The sequence below is a fragment of the Enhydra lutris genome, unplaced genomic scaffold (genome assembly GCF_002288905.1).
Source record: "Enhydra lutris kenyoni isolate GAN:26980312 unplaced genomic scaffold, ASM228890v2 scaffoldscaffold27, whole genome shotgun sequence".
NCBI lineage: Eukaryota > Metazoa > Chordata > Mammalia > Carnivora > Mustelidae > Enhydra > Enhydra lutris.
Genome location: NW_019154111.1, coordinates 1,510,805 through 1,533,452, shown reverse-complemented (window position 1 = coordinate 1,533,452; position 22,648 = coordinate 1,510,805). Strand labels below are relative to the sequence as shown.

Here is a 22,648-nt window from a genome sequence, read left to right as displayed (position 1 = left end):
AGGTGGCACATTCATGACATCAAAGAGCCCGCCTTCCTCTTCCACAGAGGCTGTCCTCAGTGAGTGTGACTCCTCTGCCATAATGTACCTCACAATTTCTACTGTGAGATGTGATCTCTGGTGGGACGCCCTGCTGGTGCGGATGCCACTACTTGCCAAAATGTCAAGTTCAGAATAGGAGTAAAATATCAGAAACTATTAGGTTGATTTTTTTAAAATAATGAAATATCTTAATTGTGCATGTTGAAAATTATGAGTACCTTGAAGGTGTTTCTTGGAGAGCTGGTGAAGTTGGACTTGTTCCCAAAGAGACTGATGAGAAAAAAGAGGTAGAGGTTCCCAAAGAGTGACTGGGAACAAGAAAGAAGGGTTAGAGATGTGGACTCTCAGGCTGGCAGGAAATTTGGAGGACATTTAGTCTGATTTTTGGTGCCCTTTCCACGAGCAAGACCCCTTTCAAAAGCTTCAGATGTAGCAGGTACTACTGCTTTATATCCTAAGAAAAAGAAGCAGGATTCCAAAAAATTACAGAGAAGCCATGAAAAGAGTTGAGATTTGTTCATAAGTAAGGAATAGAAAAGGCAATTTTTTGTAAACGAGGAAAGACTTTGGAGCAGGAATGTCATGGGAATAAGTTTCCCTTCAGGAAAGGAAACCAATAGACTGATAGCAAGGAGTTTGCTTTGTGTTTCTTTTGCTTTGTCTCCATTATCTTTCCTGGGCTGTGGCTCTTTTTCTCAATCAGTATTATATAGAGCTTAGCCATGGACACAAATATTTTTATATGTATTGCCTCATCTAACGTTCACAGAGTTGCAAGTATTTATGACTGCAATCATACACACCCAGGTGGAAAAGACCTATAATCATAGGTTATAGGTTGAGAAAGTGACAGAAATAAAACCCAACCCCAGGGCTTCCAAATCTACATCATATGTCCTTTACAACAAACCAGCTCTAAATGAATATGAATTCATAGAATGTTACAATGAAAATCGTGTTTTTGGGGCTTTCTTGGGAATGTCATGATATTTTCTCAGATTCTCTAATGTTTGTCTGCTTGGGTGTCTTTACGCATTGTCCCCTGGTGGTAGATAAGAAATATTATGGAGAAGAGGAGAAAAAGGAATATAAGAAGGCACTTGTTCATTACTCCAAACAGCAATCTTGGTTCTGAAATTTGAGACCCGGTTACTGAGAAACAGCAAGGAGATAAAGCTGGTTTCTTTTGGTCCCACCAGGCGCTGGGTCACATGTGGCATGCGGCATCCCAGTCTTCTGTTCAGGGCAAAGGCAGAGTGGCAACAGCTTCTTTGTATTTTCCTTAGGAAAAACACAGAGGTATAGACAGTGTATCTAGTACTAAAGAGCGAAATCTGGAGCACATATGGCAGGAATAAAATTAAATGAGAAAATGATGTATGCAAATGTGCTTCGCAAAATGCCAGCCACAATTGGTTTTCAGTGAATGTTGGTTCAATTTGAGATTGTATTTCTTTCCTAGAGCTCCCTACTTAACGCCTTGTGATTAAAAACAAACAAACAAACAAACAAACAAAACAAACAAAAACTCTCCTCTGACTTTTAGTACCATGGTCTGATGGGGGAAAATGAACCAATCTACCAATCTACCTACCCAGGAGCCCAGTACCCAGTCCCTACTGGGTTCACACTCCCTCACCCAGTGTTCCTGCAGCCATTCTGCAATTCTTCCCTTGGGTTACCCAGTTGGAAACTTGACCACTGCAGCCCACTGAAGTCCCTCTATTGCTTTCATTTCTGCACATGCAGACAAAATGATGGGAGCTTTCTGAGGGACTTGTCAGGAGTCACTGGATGATTGGGAATGCATTTTTAAACTCCTTTATTGAGTTTAAGAGGAAACACGTAAGCTCCCACATCATGGTGGGAACACAGTGGATGCTGTGTTCTTCTTTTGCCCCTTTATTTTATCCCCCAGTTCCCAGGACTGTCACACCATTAAGCATGGTCAGCACATTTTGGCCTCATCCTAAGAAGTGTTTTATAATATGCTATCACCAACACTCCCTCCTGTCTCATGCCTCCTTCACCCCCTATGCCTCCAGAGAGGTGTATGATGAATGGTGGATGGGGGCTGTTTGAGGATCCTAGGAGGGACAAGATGGAGGGGTGTGAAGAGAAAAAAAGTTAGGAGAACTATCACCATTTCAACAATGGAAAATCTTAGATTATGATTTTTTTTTAGCAGAATGATTAAGCCATTTTAGAAACATGACTCATATATTGACTTCTGCCCTTTCTTCCTCCAAATGATTATGAAAAACACATACTTGGAAGATTTTAATAAGATTATGAGTAATATTAGATCATTATAATTCCTGTTTATGGAGGATAGCAGTCCAATACTTAATTGCAAGAGGAAAATGAATCCATGCTTCTAGGAAGCGCTGCTATTTACAAAAACCAAGGAGGAATAATTTGACTACATTTGCTTCTAGCTCTCTCCTTGTTGTCTTTTCTAATTTTTTTTCTTAAGATTTTATCAAACTTATATATACATCTAGTTTAAAGAACTAGATATTTCTACCAGTTTGTTTTGAAAAACAGTGGTTCTTGTTCCCATTCTCTAACAACCTCCTCTTTCCCAAAGCAACTGCTTTCACTGCCCCTGTGTGTGTGTGTGTGTGTGTGTGTGTGTGTGTGTATCTTGTCTTTAAATTATATGCTCGTACTCCTACTTTTGATTTCTCAGTCTCTGGCATGCTTTCCTCTATGGAATATGAAAACTTAGTTCTTCCTTACCCCATTTCCATGGCAGACCCTTTCCATCTCACTTTTCAATGTAATTTTATCGTAATGTTGGTTAAATCAGTGTTCAGTATTTGAAATGTTATGACTGTCACATAATAATAAATATACATTTGGTCCCTGCCTCTGGTTCCTGATACAGATCTACTAAAACCCTTGTAATTTTCTGAGTGATAGGGATGCAAGGAGCATCTTTTGTTCCAATATATAGTCTTTGACCCTAGTTCCTGAGCCAGAGCTTCTAAGACCCCTGGAATCTCTGGGGTGATAGGGATGTCTTTTTTTTTTTTTTAAGATTTATTTATTTATTTGATAGAGAAAGAGAGAGAATGCACAAGCAGGGGGAATGACAGGCAGAAGGAGAGGGAGAAGCAGGCTTCCCCCTGAGCAGGGAGCCTGATGTAGAACTCCATCCCAGGACCCTGGGATCATGACCTGAGCTGAAGGCAGATGGAAGGCAGATGGAAGGCAGATGCTTAACCAACTGAGCCACCCAGGTGCCCCAGGAATGTCTTTTTGATGTTCATGACATGACTAGTGGCTGGTGGCCCTAGCATCAGAATGGAGCTGGTGATAGACCCAGACATGACTAGAAGGTTGGAACTATGAGCCTCACCTCAGCCTCTGGACATTGAGTCAATCACTGGTGGCCAATGATTTAATCAATTGTACCTACATAATGAAACCACCATATAATCCCTAAATGAGGAGGTTCAGAGAGCTTCCTGGTTGGTGAATACATTCAAACGCCTAGAGAGTGGGGAACCCTAACTCCATGGGGACAGAAGCTTCTATACTTGGAACTCTTCTGGGTCTCACCCCATGTACCTCTTTATCTGGCTGTTTATCTAAATCATCTGTAATAAAGCAGTAAATATAACTAAAATGTTTCCCAGAGTTCTGTGAGATGGTATGGGAAATTACTGAACCCTAGGAGGAAGTGTAGGAACCTCCAAGGTATAGCTGGTTGGTCAGAAGTACAGGTGATAGCCTGAGGCCTGAGACTGGCCTCTGAAGTGGGTGCAGTCTTGGGGAACTAAGTCCTTAACCTGTGGGTCTGTGCTAACTTCGAGTAATTAGTGTCGGAGTTGAATTCTAGGGTACCTAGTTGATGTCTGAAGAGTTGGAGAATTGGTTGGTGTGAGAAACTCCACTCCCCCATTTTGGTTTCTGGTTTTGTGAGTAGAGAAACATGTTTTCTTTTAATGGCAATGTGTTATTAAGGAAAAAAAAATGTTATTCATGATGAACTATGCATTCCACAATTGTTTTTTCTTTCCTGTGCACTTTTTTTGTTTCCTGTTGTGTTAATAATTGCCTTGTTTTTTTTTTTTTTTTTTTTTTGCTTTTTTTAAAATTGTTTACTCTGAAGGAATTGCCTTGTTTTATTTGCCTTTTGCTTTCAAATTCTTCATCAGTGGCCTAAATCATTCCCAGTAATTTCGGAAACATTTAGTAGTCGAAGATTTTATTTGCCTGAGAAAGTCTCTCCTAGACCCTCTTATTTTGTTCCAGTCTAGAATTGTCCCCATGCTTGGTGCACCTCTCTCCACCCTGAGATCTGTCTTCACAGTCATCCTGGTGATCCCTTTTGCCTGTCTCTCATTCTGGACCTTGCATTGTCTATACCCCATGTCTTCCTTAATCATGCTGTACTCTAGCTTTGAAGGAGTGGTTCCCAGAGAAAGATTAGATAGAAAGTAAACTGTTTTGAGACTAAGATTGTCTGAAAAGACCATTTTGCCCTTGAACTTGAGTATCCAGGTAGAAAATTCTAGGTCAGAGATGATTGTTTCAGTGTCTTTTTAGCTTCTAAAATTACCTTTGAAAAGTCTAAAAAATACTCAAATTGTTAATATTTTGAATATGGTATCCTCTTCACTTCTTGCCCTCTTGAGAAGCTTGTGGGATCCTCAATTTATGCTCAATATTCTGAAACTTTATGATGGCCCAGATACTTGGAACACCCTTTTAATAGAAAAAATTATGTCTTTTAGTTCTTCAGTTATTTTGTTGGTGGGATTTTCCCCTTCATTTATTATTTTTCTCCTTTTAGAATCTTTATTAGTTGGATATTCGATATCCTGGATTAGTGTTGTTGTTTTCTACCTATGGTTTTGTGGGGTTTTTTGGCTCTCCTTTCTGAGATACTTCGTAAATTTTATCTTCTGTCTCTTATATTGAGTTTTTAATTTTAGCTAATCATGTTTTTAATTTGAGTGAAATTTTTAAAAGTTTTGAATGTTTTCTTTTAATAACATCTTATTATTTTATTTGTTTGTTTTGGATACTATGAACTCTCTGAGAATGACAATTTTGGTGAGGAAAGTTTTTTTCTCCTCGCATTGATGAATTTCCTACAAGTAGCTCTTTTTTTGCTTTGTTTTCATTTTATCTTCCACATTTTCTCAGATACTTTAAACTCCTTGTTTTCTGCTCATGTTGAGTAAGGGATGGAGGACTGACTGGAAGCTGTGAACTTGTGAATGAGATTGTTGACCCCAGGCTTCACTGTAGAATGCTGGCAGGGCTAATTATCTGAGGAATCTCTGATAGTGTCTTTACATCTTTTTCTTGGAATGCTTGGATTCTTTGAAAAGTCTACACTCATTTCATGCCTGGAAGCTGAGGGCTTGGGTGCCAGTGTTCTTGGAACCCAAGTGAGGGAAAGATGTTAGTTTACTTAATTTGTCATTTTCAGTGTACCCTTACCTCAGATGTGTTTGGTGTTCACCCAGCTCGAGCCCCTGTTTTATCGTCTCCAGAGAATAACCGCCAGTCTTTCCCTAAGGCTGAGAAAGAGTGGTTGCCTAGTTATACAAAAGGAAGGAAGTGACTGGGAATCTGAGTCTTAAACTGACTTATAACCAGTGTTTAGCAACTTTTCTCCAGAGGCGCCTGGTACTGAAAATCCAGAGTAAAAGTCAGGTTAGTTCTTACTTTTCCTTCTGCTTGCATAGACTTTAGTTTTCTCAGATCTGCTATGTTTTTGGCTACTTGTCCATCTACTTTCCAGCTTTTCCCCATTTTTTTTTCCTTCCCTCATTCTGTTATTGTAGATTGGAGGCTTGAAAAATAATTTCTAAAAAATCTCTGTATAGCCAATTTAGAAGAGTTTTGGGGAGAGGGTGAAAGAATATGTAGGGATTCAATCTCTTTCCCTCTTTGACTTTCGTTTGGGACATCAGCTCCAAATTTGCTTTTTGTGGTGCAGTCCTGTCTTTAACTGAGACCTTACACAAATATATATATATATATATATATATATATATATTAGTATATAAACTAGATATGAGCAAAGCTACTCTGTTTTGTTTTTTAAGATTTATTTATTTATTTGAGAGAGGGAGTGAGAGAAAGAGCAAGCATGCATGCACAGGGTGGGGGAGGGACAAGCAGACTCCGTCCATGACCCTGAGATCATGACCTGAGTTGAAATTGAGTCAGAGGCTAACTGACTGAGCCACCCAGGCACCCCAAAGCTGCTCTGTTTGAAAAGGAAGTGGGGGCGCCTGGGTGGCTCAGTGGGTTAAAGCCTCTGCCTTTGGCTCAGGTCATGGTCCCCGGGGTCCTGGGATCGAGCCCTGCATCGGGCTGTCTGATCAGCGGGGAGCCTGCTTCCTCCTCTCTCTCTGCCTGCCTCTCTGCCTGCTTGTGATTTCTGTCTGTCAAATAAATAGGTGAAATCTTTAAAAAAATATAATAAAAAAAAATAAAAAAAAGAAAAGGAAGTGGGTGCCTGTGGTTGCCCTTCTTCAGTTATCTTGTGCTGTCTCTACCATGAGAACTTCCTTCAAGGCATGGTTTGTAAACTGCTGATTTAGGAGTTGAACATGATTTATCCTTCTACCAAATGTTAAACATTTGAGTGAAGTTTATGGCATTATGGAAGGAGCATTGATTTATTCCTTTAGAAATTAGTTTTATTACTCTCCATTGCTCAGATGGTCCAAGTCAGAGAGAGAAAAAAAAAAACTAATCTAAAATTTTTGGAATTAGAATAAAATTAGACTCTGGACCTCCTTGCAAACAAATTTTATCATTGCAAAAATAACTTTAAAGTGCTATTTTCTTTAGCTAAAAGGAAAATACATAAATTTACCTGAATATTAGGCAATATTTAACTATGCTTATACATTTTGAAAAACAAGGATATTGTAAACTCAAGTTTACTTTTAGAAAGCTACAATTCTATTTTATACTGATTTCTTTTTTTTTTTAAGATTTTATTTATTTGACAGAGATCACAAGTAGGCAGAGAGGCAGGCAGAGAGAGGAGGAAATAGGCTCCCTGCTGAGCAGAGAGCCCAATGCGATCCCAGGACCCTGGGATCATGACCTGAGCTGAAGTCAGAGGCTTTAACCCACTGAGCCACCCAGGCACCCCTATTTTATACTGGATTTCTAATAAATTCAGTGTTTTATTCAAAATTATTTACGTGAACATATGATGAGAGAAGGTCTGTAGGGCCAGAAGAATATTTTGAACTTATTCTGCCAGGAAATCTTATTAAATTAGTGCATAATTTAGCTTCATGTTTATGCACAGTGTAGCCTTTAAAAACATTGTTATTTCCTTCCTCCTCCACCTTTCCCTGGCACAGACCATCAATTACCTGATGAAACCATGGAAGAATGTGGAAGTATTTGTACACTGCAGGTCACTCATAGGTCCAATCGGGAATGGACACCAGGATTTACAAATGCTGTTAAATGAAATATGTATTTTTACGTGTCACTAAAGTGACCCAGTGTGTTTTTTAATGTAATAAGAGAAAAATAAAAGAAACTCCCTCGTGAACAGAAGCCAAAAAAGTCCTTTTCTAGTGTAGAGAGTCAAAATGAAGGGAGTGCAGGTAGGTCTCTTCAGAATTATCCACTTGAATCTGACCTTCTGCTGTTATGTGTTGACACTAGCAAAATTTCACAGGCGACTCAGGCATCATGCTAAAAATTTTTTTGACAATTGTGCTACAAAAGAATTTATCAGTTTTATTTTCAACCATGAGACACCTTTAGAAAACAGAAACATGCCCCAAACTGTGGTGAGAAACACATGGTATTTAGATTGGTGGTGTATATTGGAAGGAGCCTCAAAAACAATGAAATGAGTTGTCCTGTTTATGGCTTCTTTTGGAGGCAGACTTTGCATAGGGCATGGGACCTCTCTAAGGCTCACATCTAGTGGCACACTGAGAGATAGATGAACTGGTGCCCATGGAAGAATACTCTTTCAACCTGCTTACAGAGGAGTGTGGAAACACAAGAAAACACTTGAAGAGCTATCAACTGTAGAAAAGGTAGAGTCCCGGGAAGACCATTTCTAGCAAAGTATTTGCTTTGATGACCGTGTAAGTCACGAGGTTGCCTGTGAGTACACAGGGGATACTTGGTTACATGTGATGGCAACAGGGCGTGTGTTCTATGGCCTCAACTTGCTTCTTGATGACATCATGAAGCTGGCCTTTCACCAAAAGGATTACAAGAAGAGCCAAAATATTGTGAAACTTGCAGGAGCCACTCATTGCTGCTATCTTCAAGGAGAAGGCAGGGGAAAACATGCAAAGAACTAAATCAAGTCACGGAAGCTGAGTTTTAAACCATTGATCAGAGTGGGTTATCTGCTCTTTGGTGATCTTTTGAGAAAACTGAAGCAGTTCTTCAACCAAATGCCAAATGTTTGAGAGGTAGCCAAAAACTCTTTTTCCTGGGGCACCTGGGCGGCTCAGTTGTTGAGCGTCTGCATTCAGCTCAGGCCCTGATCCCAGGGTCCTGGGATTGAGCCCCGCATCGGGCTTCCTGCCCAGCGGGAACCCTGCCCGTCCATCTCCAACTCTTGCTACTTTGTATTCCCTCTCTTGCTGTCTCTCTCTTTCTGTCAAATAAAATCTTTAAAAACAAACAAACTCTTTTTCCTGAGGTTTCTATAAATGTTTATTCTTGTTTTTATTCTCTTTCATCATTCACAATAGACCTCTTACTGTGGAGTTTTGAGTGAGACCATACTGAGTGGGAGAGAAGCCTTTATTTGTGAGTGGCTTTGGGGAGGACTGTGACTCCAGGATCTTTGATAGTGGAAGAGGAGACTCCCTTCCCTGTTTTTCTTCCTGCACTTCTGCTTCCTTCTACCTTCCTCTCTCTTCCTCTTTCCCTTTTGCTTTTTTCTTTTTCTTATTGTAGAGGCAAAATGTAGTGTGTGCACTCAGCTTATCAATGGCAAGGTGTTCTAACAAGTTGGTTGCTATTCTCTTATTGTGCCACCCCCACCCCATGGGCTTGCTCTGAGCTCCTCTTGTCATCCCAGTTCTTGGTTCCCTGGCTCCAGTTGTATGTCCACTCTGGAGCTGGTCTCCCAGTTTCCCTTCTCTGTTTTTCCCTTCTCATGACTTACCTACTCTCTCATTTCCTCAGAGCCTTCTTAGGAAAGGAGTAATTTCTGTTTGCTAAGCACATTGAAGCTAAGGCATTAATGGCTAACAGATTTGATGTTAACATTAGGGAAATTCACATTTTAACTGGAGACTCCTCAAATTTCAATATGGAGCCTGCCAGTGACATTTTAGGCAGCATGAGTAGTCAGTGGAGGAGAAAATGAGCCTTTTCCTGGTGCTTGTGCATATGGATGACTTCTTACTCTACTCATTCAAGAGATGGGCCTTATTGTAATGTGTACAGACTAGTGAATAAAGTATTAAACTGGGACATGAAGGATCCAGGAAGGTTTGGGGTTAGGGGAGCCAAACAAGGATAAGGACATCTTTTAAAGAAAAGTCAGGAAAAAAATAATATGGTTAAGAAATAAAGTATGAAATATGAGTATTTTCAATCACTCATGCAGCCTCTCTTCTGTTAACATTTCCCTTTCCCTGGCTCTGGTAAGAAGCAGGCAACAGGATAGGCAAATATAGACAATGGATCATTGAGCTGGAAGTGATTTGCATGCCAAGAGAGATCACAGGGATCTTTTCAAATCCTGTGGGACTGGAGGTATTTGCTAGTAGCTGGGCTTTTGTATGAATCCAAGGAGAGAGCTTTTTTGGATCTCTGGTCTCAACAGAGTGGCCTAGCCAGAGAGGCCACTTTTCCTTGTGGATGTATCCCAGTCTCCCAGTGTGAGCAGAGCCTCCTGGAGATGATGTCCTCCTCACCTGCATTGATCTTCATGGTCCTCTTCTTCCTGGAGTTGATGGCTGCGATGTTGCAGAATGACTTCATGGTTATTGTGCTGGGCATGGAGTGAGTGCGATGTGGGTGCTGCCTGCAGGTGACATGATTGTGGCCTCCCTGGCCACCTCCCAGTTCTGCCTGCATGGGGTGGCCATCTTGAACAACCTCTTGACCTCTGAAATAGACTATTACCAGATCCCTTGGAACTTCATCAACACTCTCACTTCCTGGCTCACTGTGTGGCTTGCCGTCTTCTACTGTGTGAAGATCACTGTCTTCTCCTACCCTGTCTTCTTCTGGCTGAAGTGGAGGATTTCTCGGTCAATGCCCAGGCTGCTGCTGGGCTCTCTGGTCTTAGCTGGCCTGAGAGTCATCTCATCAGCCACTGGGACTAGAATTTTTATGCAGATGCTTACCTCCCAGAGTTCCCAAGGAAACAGCACCCTGGCTGACAGTACAGCCCTTCTATTGGTCTCTTATTCTACCTCATACAATGCTTACATGGTTGATCCCATTCTTCCTGTTCTTGGTGTCCATGCTCTTGTTCATGTTCTCACTGTACCAGCACTTGGGGCAGATGAGGGAACATAGACTGGGAGCATGTGATCCTAGTACCCAGGCTCACACCATGGCCCTGAAAGTCACTTGTTTTCTTCCTTGTCTTTTATACATCACATTTCCTGTCTCTGATTGTTGTTGCTATGAAAATCAGTCTTCCAGAGTCACTGGTATTGGGCCTGGGAAGTGGTTACCTATGCAGGCATCTGTTTGCACTCCAGCATCCTGGTGCTAAGCAGCCCCAAGCTGAGAAAAGTCCTGAAGACCATGCTTTGGAAAGCTCTGGACAAAGGCTGGTCTGTCTCAAGTTAACAGTGTCACTAATCACTATGTGTGGACAAGCCCATGAGTGGTGAGAACCTGTAAAGTTTGGGTACTGTTCTTTTCATTTCCCTCTTTCTTTTGTACTCCTTCCATGCCCTATCAATTCTTTTTTGCACCCTTCTCTGTTCCTGCCATCCCCTCCACTGCTCCTAGTACCCAGTGTGGGTCCCAAACCACTCTGGGCTGGGATGATGGCCTCATTGCCTAATAGACATCTCACACCCTCTATATGAGAGTTCTCCAAACATCCTTTGGGTCTGACCACTTTATGGAGACCTGTAATGGTTGTCAGTTATCTTTGAGGTCAACCTGAAGTTTTTTTTTAATGGTGGCATAGATTGTCCCACCATCCCACACACAACTGCCCTCCTTATTACTGCTCTCCTGTCAGTGGTCTATCCACTCCAGTCCAGGAAAGATTCTTTTCATCTCCCCACATCTCCATATCTTCTTCACTCTAGCCTGTGGTTATTTGGCCCATCTGGAAATTCCTTCTTTCTTCTGTCTGCCAGTCTTGTCCCTTCCCTTCTTTGGTGCCCAGCTTATGACTGATTTCACCCACATGGAGTCTTTCAGTTTGATCCCATGGAAGGCTGAGGTTGTATAGGAGTTTTCTGCCACGCTAGGCCCTGCCCATGATTTTGTTTGTTTGCTCTATGTTGAATTCAAAGGAATTGTGTGATGTGGAAAGAATTTTAGGTTTTGGCCAACAGAAGATAGAGAAGGAATACAAAATATGTTTGCTATTGTTCTTAATTTTGATAATCTTACCCTTCCTCTCTGCTTACCCAGAGGTGGATCCTGAATGCCAGTGCTTACAATGGTAGTCTCCAAATTGGGGTGTTTGCATCCCAGAGTTGTGTGCGTAATGATCCACTGAATGTGGAAAGAAAAGTGTGGCAACTCCAATTTCCACCTATTTTTATCTCATCCTTTTAGTTCCTTTTTTGTGTGTATATTTTATGATGTACAGAATGTATTAGTAAAGTACACATGCATGTTAAACAATATGTTAAGTAAATATGCATATAGTTGGATGCATGCTCATGAATTTTTTTTTTTTTTTGGCTGATGGAATTTTTTTTTCTTAAGATTTTACTTATTTATTTGACAGACAGAGATCACAAGTAGGCGAGGAGAGGCAGGCAGAGAGAGAAGGGGAAGCAGGCTCTCTGCTGAGCAGAGAGCCCAATGTGGGGCTTGATCCCAGGACCCTGAGTTCATGACCTAACCTGAAGGCAGAGGCTTTAACCTACTGAGCCATCCAGGTGCCCCTGGAATTTTTTTAAAGATTTGTTTATTTGAGAGAGAGAGAGAGACACACACACACAAAGATAGTGACAGAGAGCACGGGGGAGATGAGTGAGCATGATCAGGGAGGAGTGGGGAGGAAAGGGAGAAGCAGGCTCCCCGCTGAGCAGGGAGTCTGATGTGGGACTTGATCCCAGGACCCTAGGATCATGACCTGAGCTGAAAGCAGACGCTAAACCCACTGAACCACCCAGGTGCCCCTGTTGATGGAATCAATTTTAAAAACATATGTAGACCAAAAGACTAGAAAAGGGTTGGGTGGGAGCAGTGAAGGCAAGAGCATCAGCAGTATCTGTCTCCACGGACCCCTCATCTGGAAGCACCTGGAAGACTGCCTTTCCGTGTCTACTCTTCCCTGAAACAGTAGAGTTCTAGAACTGTACTGAATGTCTTGGGTGGGGAGAGGATGATGTTGCGACTTTTATGTCCTGCATCCTGTTCACAGCCCTTTCAGTTATGCCATGTCTAATGGGCTTATCTCAGGACTTCTTGATTGGTTGATGTTATTAACCACTTTTTCCTAGGTTTTAGCTCATAAGAGCCCTCAAACACTTGATGGCTCCATCTTGACCAAAAACATAACCCAGTATCTCATCCTGACTTTCTAGGCCTTCTGTGGACTCTTCCTAGCCTGATAAGCCACCATTTCCTTTGCTGTAGCCAGACTTGTCTGGTTATTCCCTAAACATAATGGCATTTCCATCTCCTTCAATGACCCATGTCTCCTTCCTTACAACATACAAGACAGCATCTTTCTTGTACCCCAATGAAGGCTTTGCTGCTCCTGCTCCCACTGAGCTCTTCTCGGAATTCTTGGTAGGAATGGGAATATAACATTTCCAACTGCAGCCTGGGAGTCCTCCTACTTTATCCCTCTCAGAGAGAGTCCTTGAGGTATGTATTTCCCATGTAGAGAATCTGCTCTGGATTCCTACCTGTAGCATCCCCACCATTACACATATAAAGACCAGCTGTGAAAACTCAAAATTCTCAAATTTGGCTTCCACCTGAGACAAATCTGAGTATGAGGAAGTAAAAGGCAGTGAACAAATAAGCACAAACAAAAGAATCACTATAAAACGTACTGCATATTTAAATACAAATGGTTATTTACCTGTTTGGATTAGCTTAATCTACACAAAGTTTGTGGCTAGGTAATGTTGTAGTTTATGATTGGTGCATGAAAACACTTTGAGGGCAGCTACCTAGTTCACTGTTGAATCCCCAGTGTCTTTCACAGGGTCCTTATGACATGGGAGATGCCTCGTAAATTATTGTTGAGTGCATTGAAGGTTAGGGTAGCACATATCTTTCCAATTATACAAGCCATCAAAGATGTAGGAAGTGGATGGGAAGGATGAGCTTCCATACTGAGAGGTCTCTGGCTGGCCAAACTCTAGAACTAGGAGTTCAAAGTTTGCTCCATTGCTCCAAGATCCAGGAGGAAATGGCCAAATGTCAGCCAGAGAAGCAAGGTCAATGAAGAGAGCAGTTAGAAACTCTGTCTACTGAGGATTTGCATCTTCACTGAAAGGCAAGGTGAAAAAACACCTTAGTTCATCTCTCCTTTCCTCAGGAATGCAGTATTCACCATAGCAAGGGCTCTGTGTTGGAAGAACAATTCCGCCTGGATCTTTGTCCCATTGGGCTGGGAACTGGAAAGAGATGCTGTGTTTCTGCATTCTGTTCTCTCTTTATGATGTTGTATGCATGGAGCTGGTAGGATATAGTGCTGGCCAGAACAGGAATGTACTATAAAATACTCCCTCACTCTCAAGTTACTTTATCTTGAGCCTTCAGTATTGTCATATATGATCCAGAATAATATCTGTTTGCCTGTAATTAATTAATAATACTATTATATTAATAGAATAAAATATACTTTTATATTATATAATTTATTTATATAATATATATTATATAATTATAATAGTAAAATAAAATAAAATAATAAAACCAGAATAATTTCTGTTTGTCTATAAATAATTAATGTGCCTTAATGTGCCTATAGACACATTAATCTGCTTATCACTCACCTGGGTAAGTAAGTACTCACCTAATTGCTGATTTTTTTTTACTCTTTGAACAGCATTCCTATGAAAAATAGAACCTTTGCTTACTTTGCCTCCCTCTGGTTAATGTAGATAGTCCAAGATTTGGTGCTCTGACCTCTACTGTATCTCCAATGCTCTCCTGAGTTCTCCTTGGACTATTTGTCCCTCCACAGGAGGAAGTTAGTTATTATAATAACAGTTGTCATCGTCACCTTAATTCTTTCTTATGCTCATGCAGATAGTATAGATATATATTCACATGTATTTGTAATCCATATGTTTTATATGTGAAGAAAGAAGCTTTCAGAAAGGTTAAGTGACTAGCCTAAAGATCAATAGATTGTGTTTGTGACAAGATTCAAAACCCTGTCTCTGTCTTCAGCTAGGGATAAAGGAGATCAGAGTAAAGGATGTGTTGCTAACTATGGCAGGGATCTCTGGTTCTGGAATCAGTTTGGGTCTTGGTCTTCCCTCCATTTAACTATGACCTTAGCTGAGACTCTTAATCTATAATTTGAAGCCTAATTTCTTTGTTTTATAATATTATTTTAATGTTTTCTTTCACTCTAAAAATTGAGATTCTAGTCTTAGATTCTAGTTCAATCTTGACTTAGAACAGATAATACTTGGGGTACCTGGCAGGCACAGTTGGAACAGCATGTGATTCTCAACCTGGGGTTGTAAGTTCAAGTGCCATGGTGGGTATAGAGCTAACTTAAAAACAAAACAAAAAATAAAACAAGTAGGGAAACAAAGGTGGCTCAAACAGTTAAGCATCTGCCTATGGCTTAGGTCATGATCCCAGGGTCTTGGGATTGAGTCCTGCATCTGGTTCCTTGCTGGGCATGGAGCCTGCTTCTCCCTCTGCCTGCTGCTCCCCTTGCTTGTGCTTTCTCTCCCTCTCTCTCTTTCTCTCTGACAAATAAATATGATCTTTAAAAAAGATAATTTTTGCATCTCACAGATGGAGAAATTGAGGTACAGAGTGGCTAATAACATACTCAGTAACTCATGGTGAGTCCTTGTCTGGGGTTCTTTCTGCCACATCCCATTGTTTTTATTGCTCTTCTGGTAGGGATCCCTCCATGAAATGACACTTTAAATGTCATTAATTATAAAATGTTGTAAGAGAAAAGTCACCTGCGTGATAATGTATAATTGTCTCCTGTGTTCTTTTTGATGCTGATGGTCATGACAAGTTATAGGACTTGAAACTAACCTCGTTAATAGAGGTTTAGCTCACTTTTCTATTATAGAGGTATTCCAAAAGCACCTATTTCATAAGGTCATTCTGAGAACTAACACAGTGTAGAACACTTAGAACAATGCCTGGAACAAACTATCAACCAATGAATGTGAGCTCTGACCCTTGAGAGAAGATTTCCTCACAGAGCTGCCAGCAGGTGTGCAGTCATGTGGGTGTCAGCTCAGAGAAGTAGAACCTCTGTGTAAGGGATGCTAAATGCAAGTGCCTGCCTGGCATATTATTCACACCAATGTTGACATGGACAGAGAGTGGGCAGAGGAAGGGCACACAAATCCAGGGATAGGCAGGGAGATTTTTGAAACCAAGCCTTAGAAATATTTGCATCTATTCTAAGAAGAAGAAACCTCTTTACCCTCAGGAGATAGCTCATGTCCTCTACTCTGTCCTTTACACCTGGGGGCAGCAAGAGGGGCAAACATCATGCAGGACCTTCCAGAGCCACCCAAAAGGAATAGACCTTGAAGTCTGGGGGTATCCATCTTGTCCACAGGAGAGATGAATGGAGATGACATGGTTCCAGAACCTCCAGGGATTGACTGATAAGAGAGCCATCACCCTGGTATCATTTTATTTTATTTTTTGTTCCTGGTGACAGCAGTAAGCAGTGTTCATCACTGTAACATTGAGCATGGAGTGGTTGTTACAGAGAACATTGTTAACCTTGTGCTAAATTAGCCTGGGGGACTCTTGCCTCTGTTGGCAGTGGGTGGTGATGGGGAAGAGCATTTATATTTTCCAGTATCCATTGGCCTTCCCATACAACTCTGTATTGCAGTACCTGGCCTTCCTGAACACCGCCACCTTATGCTTCTTCATCTAGCTCGGTGCTTTCTGTTGCATGAAGACCACAACCTTCACCCTCCCCATCTTCCTCTAGCCAAAATAGAAGGTGTCTGGATTGGTTCCATAGATGCTGCTCAGTTCAGAGGGGCTCTCCATATTGAGCACCATCCTATTTTCATAGGAACCAAAGCTTATATCACTACTTTTTAAGGAGAGGGTTGCAATCTTGGAATGCCACTAGGAATACTATAAGATCATATGAGAAATCCCTCTTCTCTTTAAAACTTGTTACCTGAACAATCTTTACTGTTGTCTTTCTCGTTGGCATGGTTTTGCTCTCTGGAAAGACATAGTAAGAAGGCCCTCCTCTCCATCGCAGCTTTTGTGACCCCAGTGCCCAGGTGCACATCAGGGTTCTTCTAGTTCTTATCTCCTTTGCTATATGCTCTTCACCTCCTATTTTCTGTCACTGGTGCTCAGTGCTGCAGGTGTTTTTCCATCTTGGAATTTAGGCATTGGGTATGGCAAGCAGTGATTTATCTGTGCACAGCTGTCCACCCATGACTGCTCTTGAGCAGCCCTAGGCTGAGGGGTGCGTTGGAGGGGGAATGCTGTGCACGGTGCTGGGCATCTTGAGTTGCAATTAATGGAAAAACCTCAGAGACTCTACAGCAGAGGGCATGGTACAATGTGACATGGCTTCTTTAAATCTTTTTGCCGCTTTTAATGCTCTTTTCCTCTCTGCTATATTTAATGACGAGGAGAATAACTTCAGTGAAACAGGATTTCAGGGTGAGATTGAAGGTCCTGAGATAATGGGCTTGCATCACCGATTTACACTCAGCAAATGTGTAGCTAATGCAGCTGTGTTCCCTGTGGGACTTGATGTGGCCAAAGAATCAGGAAACCTTTATTTTCCCTGTGATGGATCTCTTGGAGTTTAAAATTATCCTCTGGAAACTGGATGCAAGGATCCTGACACATAGTTCAATTTTTATCTGTTGAGTAGACTGGAGAAGATATTTGGAGCTTCGATTTTCCTCTGGCTCCATGCTATAAGACACCTTTCTTTTTTCTTTTTCCTTGCCTTCCCTTCTCTCCCTTCCTCTCACTGTCCTGTCCTCCCCTCTCCCCTTTCTTTTTATCACGTCCTTGTTTTCCAGCCGTCTGTTGAAGGGAAGCCTCTGTCTTCTGTGCAAGACTTCCTGGTGTCTGAACTCTTCTCACAGACCATGGTCCATTTGTGCATGTGTGTGGCAGTGTGTGTTATCTGGGATTTGTATATTTGCAGATGACCTTTGGAAATCCCTATGAAAGCTAGGGGTTTCTGATTTATATATTGCTTATGTTCTCTGCCGTAGCCTACTCTGTTAGTCTGTCCTGTGACTATTAAGGTTGATGAACCCATATGTGACTTCTTTTATGCTGAGACTGAGACCTACTGAAATTTTTGACTTGGGGAGGTTTACCTATATCTATCTGACAAGATTTAAGAAGAAAAGACTTGATTCTGGTTTGGTGAAGGGTGCAGGCTGCTTTTCTGCCTTCCATAAACCTCAAACCTTCCTTAAGCTCAGTTACCTTTTGAATCATTCAAACTGAGGTTCCTAACCTTCTCTCTATTTGCATTAAAACCTCTATGACTTGGGGCACCTGGGTGGCTCAATGGGTTGAGCCTCTGCCTTCAGCTTGAGTCGTGATCCCAGGGTCCTGTGATTGAGCCCCGCATTGGCTCTCTGCTCGGCAGGGAGTCTGCTTCCTCCTCTCTCTCTGCCTGCCTCTCTGCCTACTTGTGATCTCTGTCTGTCAAATAAATAAATAAAATCTTAAAAACAAAAAACAAAAAACAAAAAACCTCTATGAATCATCCCCACTTTTTCATTAGAAGATAGGTTTTCTAGAAGACTGGCTGTTGGCTTTTCATGGTTCTCTTTGCTTCTTTCCTATGCCCTGCTCTGTCAAGGATTTCCACTTCTTTGCGAATCTTCAAACTTTCCCTCTTCACTGTCCTTACTTTCCTCAACAAATGTGCCTTTTATCTTCTTTCCTGAAAAAAGTCCCCCCAATTCTTTTACCCCCTCAAGTAGCCATTCTGCTTGTCACTTGCTGAGAATCACCCACCACCCCATGCTGCCTTACAATCCTCTCTGCTCCCCCAGTCAGTTAAAATGCGTTTCTAAAAAAAAAAAAAAAAAAAAAAATTGTGTTTCTAAAGGACACACAGGAGTTCCTAATTCTTAAATGTAATGTTATCCTCAGCCCTCATCTTCTTTTTAAGTTTATTTATTTATTTAAGCAATATTCTACACCCAGTGTGGGGCTCAAACTCACAACCCCAAGATCAAGAGTTGCAAGCTTTTCCAACTGAGCTAGCCAGGTGCCCCATCAGCCCTCATCTTCTTATGTCTCTATAGTATTTGCTTTTCTTGATAACAAGTGATTTCTTAAAAAAAAAAAAACTGATTAAAAATACCTTTGCAAAAGTAAAACCTGATCTTGATAGAAGATTTTTAAAAAAGGAAAATGAGCACCACTCGTAATTGCCCATCCATGGATCTTCCTGAAGGTCCTGTGATGCTGCACTAGGTTCTTCTCCCCCCTCTGCTGCTCCTCTTGTGTCTCCCTCACTACCTGATCATCCTCCTGTGCCCTCCCCCCCAGCTCTTTCCTTAGCCAACCATCTTCTTTCTTGGGGATTCATCTGCTCCTTTTCCTTTTGTGTTTACAACCATTCACATAGTTTTACTTTTGACCTTCATGCGAATAATCAGTCATCAGAAAGTTGACCTTCCTCAGAATTCCAAACCTCTGTTTTCTCCCACTTTGGGCATCACCACCTGATAGTACCATGAACATTTCAAATTTAGTAAGTTCAAAATGAATGTCCTTTCCTTTCTTCCTTTCCCTCCACCAACCCCCTTTATGCTCAGTTGGATCTATTTCTTCTTTTATATCCACCTCTGAGATAATTCTCACTCCCCATCTCTGCTGAGCCCTTGAACTTAATTAGCAGCTTGTCTTCAATTGCGACCTCTGCAGTGTCTCTGTTGTCTGTCCCCTTCTTCCCATTTCTGTGGATTCTAGTTTAGAGTAGACTGTCCTCCTCTGACTGGGACTGCTAAAATGTCTTCTTCACCACTTGCTCCATTACACTCCCCCTCCCTCCTAATCAGAACTACCTTTACCAGATTCATCTCTTGAAGGCATAACTAACCATTCCACCCACACTGTCACTGCCTCTGAGAGAGAAATGAAATATGGGTCCCTAAGCACTCACAGACCTTCACAATATGGCAATAATTTTATCCTTCTCTGTGTCTATTTTAGCAGAATCCTATTTTGTAGCAAAATCTGGATTAACCTTGTTCCCAACATACCAGGAGCTTTCTCCCTGACATATTGAAATGTGCTTTCTTATCCCTATATCTACCTGTGAAAATCCTATACATCCCCCCCCCCCCCCCCATTTAACTTTTAAAGGTTAATTCAAATGGCTTCTCTTCAGGGAAGCTTTTCTGGTTTGCTTTCCCCCAAGCTTTGCTCTCTGACCTTTGAGTACATATGAATGGTATGTTCCTCAGTCATGGGCTGAATTCTCTTTTGTGGTGGAATGATCTATATTCATGCTTTATTATCCATAGTATATTTTATTTTATTCTTTTTAAAAAGATTTTATTTATGTATATAATTCAGTAAGAGAGAGTGCGAGTGGGAAGGGCAGAAGGAGAGGAGAGTCAGAGTATCCCAACCACACTCCATGCTGAGTGTGGAGCCAGACGGTGGGGCTCAGTCTTATGACCCTGAGATCATGACCTGATCTGAAACCAAGGGACAGATGCTTAAGTGCCTGTGCCATCCAGGCACTCCTTCCTAGTATTTTTTAAAGTGTTTGAAAGCATGGGCTACCTTGTACTTTTCTATGTGTCCCCTGAAGCACTTATAAATACTTTTTACATTGAACAGAATAATTCTATGGCCCCTGGAACTCAGCCATAAGTACCTGGGCTTTTGTCTGTATATTTATTTCTGGGCTACCTACTACATTTTTATGTTAATGTATGAACTGTATTTCCTTTGCTGACTGGCCAGCTTATTTTTGGGGGTCAAGCTTATATTCTGTTTCTCTTTGACTAATCCTCAATGTAGAAATAATAAATGGGTAAGTGAGAGAGTAAGATATGCCCGATTTTGTGATGGGTGTACTTTCCTTCTTTCTTGTGCATTTACATGTTGCTAAGCAACTGTGAATGACTAGCTTAGCTCCTTCCTATGGGAATCTTAGTGAAGTGCCACTTCTCTTTTCTTACTGACCCAGTCTCCCTCTCCAAAGCACCCTGTATAAGCTAATCTTTGTTCCTTCCTCTTTTCACATTGTTAGCCTGGGGGAAAAGAATATCTGCCAGAATCTGAATGATCTCCCCACAGGGACTAGTTCTCATGGAGCTTGAACACACAGGGAAACATAAAAGAGTAGCAAGGTTTGTTATATTTTAAAAATACATTGTCAGCTTATTATTATCATTAACTTTTGCCTGTCATCTAATTTTTTGTGCATTATGATGATATTACTAATAGTCATTTATGAATGCCTATTTTGTGTGAGGCATGGGACTAGGAAATTTATTTACTTACATCCCTTATATATTTAATTCTGAAAACAACACTGCAAAGTAGAAACTGAGGCTTAGAGAAGTTTACTGAGGCCTTGTGGCCAGTGAATGATGGAAGTAGAATATCTTAGTGCTATAACCTTTAACAGTGTGGTATTGATGCAGGGATAGATAAATACATCAACACATAGTCCAGGTAATAGTTACATGGAGAATTATATATGATAAGTGAGGCATCTTAAGTCAGTGAGGGAAAAAATGGTCATTTCATTGTGTTGCAGTATATTGGTACTATAGTTGGAAAAACCAAAAATATAGTTACAGCCAATATTTCATCCTCAACTGCAGATAGATTATTTTAGTCTGAATGTTATTTAATTTTTTAAAACATCTCCTTTTTTGATAATTCAATTTTTCCTGTATTTTGCTTCATGAAATACTGCCTTTAAATGTGACAGAAATGTTGGTGGTTTTCTCCCCCACCTTTTTGGATGACATTTTAGCATGTGTACATGCCTTCAGCTTCCACAATCTAGAAAAGCCCTGTTTTCTTAGGCTGCCTTCTTTTTTTTAAAGATTTATTTATTTATTTATTTATTTATTTATTTATTTATGAGCACACTTACATAAGCAGGGGAAGGAGCAGAGGGAAAGAGAGAATTCTCCACTGAGAATTCTCCACACTGTGTGTGGAGTCCAATGTGGAACTTGGTCCTAGGACTCTGAGATCATGACCTGAGCTGAAATCAAGAGCTTAACCAACTGAGCCACTCTGGTGCCCCTCTTAGGCATTCTTAGTAAAACTTGAAATACCAAGTTGTAATGGAATTAATTGGTAAGTAATTGGTAAATTTAAAACTTTCTAAAAAAGATTATTTATTTGAGAGAGAGAGAAAGCACACAGAGGGATGGTGGAGGGACAGAGAGAGAGAATCCCAAGCAGACTCCCTGCTGAGTGGGGAGCCTGACATGGAGCTCAAACCTACGGCCTTGAGATCATGACCTGAGCTGAAATCAAGAGCCAGATGCTTAACACTTAGTATGCATGTGTTAGTTATCTATTGCTGCATAACAAATTATCCTGACACTTAATGGCTTACAGCAACCTTTATTATAACCTCATAGCTTCTATGGATGAGGAAGCCAGACATGTCTTACCTGTCACAGGCTGTACTCAACTTCAGGCTCATCTGGGAAGGAGCCACTTTCCAGCAAACCTGTTTGCTGGCACGATTCAATTTCTCATGGATTATTGGACTGAAGCATCAGGTCCCCATGAGCTATTGGCTGGAGGCCTCCTTCAGTTCCTTGCCACATAATGCTCTTCTTAAAGTATCTGACTTCATTTGAGTAAACAGATATACTGGCCCCAGAGCATCTGCAAAAGAGAGAATTACCACTAAGACAAAAGTCACAGACTTTGTAACCTAGTTAATTATTTTTTTCATTATTGCTCATTGGTGGTAGCCAATAGATATGGTCAAAAGAAAGAGGACTAAGAGAACTATATAAAATTATCATTACAAAGGTAAGCACTAGTCTACAGCCATACCACCCTGAACGTGCCCGATCTCGTCTGATCTCGGAAGCTAAGCAGGGTCGGGCCTGGTTAGTACTTGGATGGGAGACAAAGGTAAGCACTAGAACAGAAAAAACACTTTTCTTACGATTAATAGAACCAGAAACAAAAGTGAAGAAACACAGTGAATACAAAGATAATAATTACCCCCCCGTAAATTTTTATAAACAAAACACAGAACATAAAGTAATGTGCTAGAACTTAG

The 22,648-nt window shown here is 41.0% G+C and overlaps 1 pseudogene; it reads left to right on the top strand.

Moving 5' to 3' along the window:
• The first annotated feature begins 9,925 nt into the window (after nucleotides 1-9,925).
• Nucleotides 9,926-10,827, top strand: LOC111151884 (annotated as a pseudogene).
• Nucleotides 10,828-22,648: the final 11,821 nt, after the last annotated feature.